This window comes from Passer domesticus, chromosome 2, assembly GCF_036417665.1.
Source record: "Passer domesticus isolate bPasDom1 chromosome 2, bPasDom1.hap1, whole genome shotgun sequence".
In the NCBI taxonomy this organism is placed as follows: domain Eukaryota; kingdom Metazoa; phylum Chordata; class Aves; order Passeriformes; family Passeridae; genus Passer; species Passer domesticus.
The window spans coordinates 113,101,063-113,107,062 of record NC_087475.1 but is presented as its reverse complement, the minus strand read 5'-3'; positions in this window follow the sequence as shown (position 1 = coordinate 113,107,062).

The following is a 6,000-nucleotide window of genomic DNA, read 5'->3' as shown; positions in this document are numbered from 1 at the left end:
TGGTAGGAAATCTGCTGAGTTCTTTCAGCGCAGTAGTTCCTATGGGAATGAGGTGAGCCCAGCACCATAAATCAAAGGAAAATGCAGAGCAGCTTCTCTTTGGAAAGATGCCCTGCTGTCAGGGTAGACCAGGTCCTTACTGCTGATGCACAGGCATCTGCTAGGACAGGACCCACTGCTGGTCTCTGGAGGAGGCTGGAGATGCCTGCACATCCTTTCCAGAGGAAATGGTGTCCAGCAGGACCTGCACTTGCAGTCTGAAGCCCATCAGTAACTACTGCAGATACCAAGCACATCTTCACACCTCATTTAGTGAGGGAGGTGCAGGAACCATGGGGCATGATCTCAGGTTCTCCTGTGCCAGCGTGTACATGATGAGCCAGGTTCAACCTGATCCGGGTTCAACCAGAGCCATCCCACTTCTTCCTTGGTATCCAACCCTGCTCTTGCTGCCACCCTGCATTTCACAGGAGAGCTTTGAAAGTAAAAAATCATCTCTCCCTGAAGCAACATGAACTGTTTTCAATCCACCAACATTTTTCTGAGCCCTTGTTAGAATCATGAGGGTAATTTCTTCATCTCAGCAGCACTAGGGTGGTCCTTCCCTGTTGAGACAGTCAGAAAGCTGCTGCCTGCAGTGTGTGTTCTTCCTTTTAATCTACTGGCTCTTTTCCTGTGACTGTGTGCATCCTTCAGACATGGATTTCAGGCCTGAGGAGAAAGAGACTGTGTCCCATCTCACCCCCGGCTTCACCTTTGTTTGCATGAATGTAGACAATTGTGTGATTGTCCATTCAAATTTGTTTTAAACTGGAGGGAGTGTGAGTGGTAGGTAATTATGTTCTTTTCAGAAACAACAGAGCATGCACAGCAGAGAACAACCATGGCTGTTCCCTGCAGGGCTGCACAGCGAGGTCTAGCTCTAGGCACCAGCCTTGGGAAGAGTGAGCTGGCAGTGTGCAAATAGGAGAGTTGAAAGGAAAGCTGATGCTGAAACATAACAATCCCCAACACACATGCAGTAACATTTATAAATGATCTTTGTTTAAGCCAAGCAAGGAAAGAGTTTGAAGATCTTTGCCCTCATGAGGGCTGCTGATGGCAAATAGTCGTGTGAGAAGGTGAGAAATGTAGAAGAGATGAATTGGAGGTGACAGATTTCTCCTCATAATGCCTGAGAGAGGTGTGGAAAGAGTATGAAATTCAGCAGGGTTTTGTTTCCCAGAGTCAGCACAAGGTGTCTGGAAATCACTAAGGGTGTTAATGGGCCACCATGAGCTCACATAGCACCATCTCCTCTTTGTTGGTCCTGGTATAACCACACGGAACTGGGATTTTGTGACTTGGGGTCTAAACTTGCCTCTGACAGCTCCAGCAACATTATCCTGTTCCTCAAGAGATGTGGAGGACCTGCTCACATCTCATCTCTGTTCCTCTATGAATTCGCTTCTTGATGTTTTGGTGGCCTCATATCAAAATGAGCTGATGACTTGTATTGTCTTCTGCCAAATGAGTTTTATTTAAAGCAGTTTAGCTATTTGGGAGCTGTTATGAGTCTGTATAGGCACACAGAAAATTAAAAGTTGCCTTTAAGAGAACTAGAAGCAGCAGGACTCCTCTACCTGAATCAGTGGCTCAGAAACAGCAAACAGCCTCAGGCACAGAACTTTGGTGCTGAAGGAATGTTTTAAAGAAAAAAACCATGAGAAGTCTGTCCATTCTTTCCCAGAGAATTCAGATGAGGAGACAGCTCTTGCTGTGGCAGAACCACCTTTTGGTTAGTGCCCTTATCCAGGAGGGCACTGGCAGGTTCACGTTCCTCAAAAGATAGAAACTCATTGATTTCTAGGCAAATGCAATTCCCAGTTAGATTATGAGTAGGTTATGACAAGTCACTTCTGTCTTCTGAATGCTATGTTGCCCTTTGTGCACTGAAGCTTGTTGTCTTTGCAAAACAGCAACAAAAATGCAAACTTTTTTGTACTGAAAAATGGTACTTTATAGTTGGTATCAGTTGCATTCTTTGGAAAAAAGCACATCAAGCAGTAGATATAACACTGTTAATTGTATCAGGGAAGTGCAGAATTTGAGCCTTGTTCTATACCTCAGCCAGCAGAGGCGTTGCTGTCCTTGCAAAGGTGTGAGACCTGGAAACGTGCACCTGTATGGGGCCAGCAAGGGCTGAAGAAGAAAGTGCCTGGTTGTGAAACCAGGCCTGATTGTAGGTGTGGGATGAGCAACAAGGAACTCAGCCCTTCAGAGTTCAAACCAAAGCAGCAGATAGGCAAGCTTTCACAGAGCTCTGCTAGCAGAAATGTAGGTGTTAGAAGAGTTCTGCATACCTTCAGGTGAGATGAGGACCTGAGCAGCATGGACGAATCATGTCCTAAATACTGGTCAGACCCTAAAACTGCAGCTGAGATTTTTTTCAGTGCTTTTTTACTGGTGGAATCTACAGCTTGGAGGAGGAGGCAGCAGCACTGTGGAAGCAAGGCAGGTGGAACTAACTCATGGCGGCACATAGGAAAGGATGCAGGATATCACTTACATCAAGGGATTGATCCTCTTTCCCAATGCACCTACGTTGTAGGTGTTTTCCAGCACCTACACCAAAATTCCTTCAGCCCAGAGATGTCAGGCACAACCCAGCTGCAAGTCTTGCTTGTTCTAGATGGCATTTCCAGGCTTCTCACTGAGGATTTGAGGTCCCCACACATTTAAACTCTTCTGTCTGCTCTTGCAAGCAGGACAGGACAGGAGCAGGCACTGAAAGAAGCCCAGGGGACTGAGCACTGCTTGATCCCTCTCCCATCCATGTCCACCAAACTGCTTCAGCTTTGCCTCTCTTTGGGTCCTCAGACCTAACTCCTGCAGATGGCCCATGAAACCAGACTGGTGACCATGCTCTGAGCTCACTCAGCATGACCAGGAGGCTCCTTTGCTTTCTGGCAGGCTGGTGTCACACCACAGGCAGTGAGGGTCACTGTAAGGGTAGAGGAACCGAGCTGCTCCTGCAACTTTCCATGTTTATAAGGAGCACCTGGGAAGAAGAACCATCTCCATGTACACCAACAGCTCAGCCAGCACCGACCAAACTAGTACTTTGAGGCAATAAATTAGGACAAGGAGGAGCAAGGAGCCATCTGAGACTGAGTGACAACTGGGTCCTTGATGTACTCACAGGCAGAAGGAACCACAGACAGGTCTAGTCCTCGCCTGGGATGAAGGAAGCAGATGTCCAGGGCACCTTCTCAGCCACAAGAAGCCTCCTGGGCATCCATCTCTGAAACATGCTAAGCCAGGTTTTGCTGATTCCCCTGAGAGATATATCTGCTTGGATTTCCACTGACACATCTCTGCCCACTGCTTCCTGTTACAGGGGAATGTTCTTCCTTTACCATCAGCTGCTTCTGCTCTGGGCTACAAGATTTCTCCTTCATTCTCCTTCGCTGCTGCCTTTGTTGAGCCACCTGGCAGCACAGGACATCTCTGCAGGAAGCTGGAGAAAGGCCAACCTCTTTATCAGATGCACCAGAATGGCAAGAGACAGAGGATCCTGCAGCTCTGAATGTGCCAGGCTCCTACACTGACAACAAAGCTTGTCCCTGTGGCTGTAAAAGAAAAGAAACAAAAGTACCAGAGGACAAAAGCGTGAGCAGTGTCATCCTAAAAGACAGACAGGTCTGCAGAAGCAAGACCGACTGCTTGACTGGCCCCCAGGACAGACACATGAGGCACTTGCAGACACATCTAGTGAAGTCACACCAAGAAAGGAGAGAGAGAAAAGGGGCAGTTGGTAGGTGAGGTATCATTTATTCAAGCAGTGAGTGACATCACACAGTACAGGCAAAGAAAAAGGCTTACAGTCCAAGAGAGACAGGACATGAGACAGTATCTGAGGGAGGATGGGAAGGAGAAGGTCCTTGATGGAGCTGGGTATCTGGGGTGATGTGGAGGGGAAAGGTGTTGGAGGGGGAGAGGTGGGAGAAAGCAAAGGATTGGAGAAGCAGCGGTGGGACAGACACAGGAAAGCTGGCAGAGAGGATGGAGGGAAAATTCTTCTGAAGGCAAGAAGGAATGGTGGTGTGGCAGGCAAATGGGGTGCAGATGGGGAGGTGAGGGCACTGCAGAGTGGAAGGGAAGGAGCCAGTGGGGAGAGATCTTTGATCAGCAATGAACCTTGGGGAGAGGCAAGAGAGCAGGGGCAAGGGGGGAAAGACATTCACTGTCCTGCAGCTCCAAAGCACTAGCTGTTTCATTAAATTCAGGGTACATTGGAGGGTTGTGTCCCTGCTGATAAATCACAGGATCACAGAATTAATTGGCTGGGAAGGACCTTGAAGATCCTCTTGTTCCCACCCCCCTGCCATGGACAGGGACACTTTCCACTAGACCAGGTTTCTCCAGCTCCAGTACAACACTCGCCTTGAACACTTCCAGGGATGGGGCAGCCACAGCTTCTCTGGGCAAATCTCTTGGGTCCAAGCAAGATGGCCACAGCTGAACTTGTCTTCAGTTGGGTACTAAATCCTGAACCAGGCCAAGGAGCAGGTCAGTCCAATGGCCAGGGGCTGCTCTCAGGATTTCCCTGCCTTGACCATCTGGTACTGGAACCATCAAGTGTTTGTAGGTGTTGTTAACTGACAAGAACAGACCCATCTGCCACCCATCATGTGGTACAATTCCCTCCACCATGTGCCATGCAGGGTGCTCCTCACCCTTTGCTGTGACCCAGTTCCCCAGAGCTCTTTCAGGGCTAGAGAGGACACACTGGTTTCTCCAGCTCTGTTTGGGGACTTGGGGTTGTTGCATGCCACAGGCTAGGTTGGGGTGGGCAGAGGACAACAAGGAAGATTCAGAAATGCTTTCCCCTTCCCATCTCTCACATTGAAAACAATCAGGGCTCTCACATATCACTAAGATCTGCCACTACCATCCATCATTTTTCTGGTGGCTGGTCCTTGTCATTGGCTTCCATGGAGTAGACTTCCTTCCCCTGAAGGGCAAGCTGGCATTTTAGAAAGCATAAAGATGCCTTCAATCCACTAGTAGGATTTTGTTTTATTCTTGCCTCACATGTCCTCCACCATGACAGTCAGGATTAGGGAGTTGTTCCCAAGGCACCCTGCAACAGAAATTAAGAGTCTTTACAAGCAATTCGGAGTTCGTGACAGACCACCAGTCCTGAAGTACTCAGAGCTGCGTTACCCCTTATCACACACCCATGAGCTTGGAAGTAGACCCACTGGCATTAGTGGAATTGCTCCCGACCCAGAAAGCTCTTGTGAATAAGGGCAAATGGAAGTGAGGTGCCAATTCCCCAACTGAATCAAACTTACCGTGACACTGTTGGAACAAGGCAGAGCAGAAGCCCGTGTCTGAATACCACAATATTTTCCAAATGTAGAAAAGATACTGTTCTTAGAGCTGAGCACATCCGTATCATCATGTTTATACTAGGGATTTTCTCCTTCCTGTATGGCTCCTCTTCTTGATCTGACATCACTGTTGGTTGTTATTCCTGGGATGTTGGGAGGTACAAGCTACGTCAGAAGCATCTTCTTAAAAAGTCTCTTTCTCTCCTGCACATCTCTAAATAAACCCTAAATCAAAAGCATATCATGACACAAGAGGCTGCATTTGTGTAATGGCTGATGCGTCAGCTGATGAAACATCCTTTTACCAGTCAGGGATGTAAAAATGATGACGGAGGTTTTCAAAGGGAGCTCAGTTCTGTGCCCAAGCTGGAGTGGAAGGATGGACAGTGTCAAGGAGAAACTTCTTCATCCACCCATGCACAAGGATCCCAGACAAGTGTACACAAGGTAGTTAAAAGCAGCTCAGTAAAACTGAAAGCAGGGAGGCAACTCCTCATGAGACTGCTCATGGCAGTCAAAGTGACACTTCTGCAAAGCCTCTGATCACTCTCAGATCACGGAATTATGTAGGTTGGAAAAGACCTCTAAAACACTCTGTTATTAAGTATTTGAGAGGGAGACT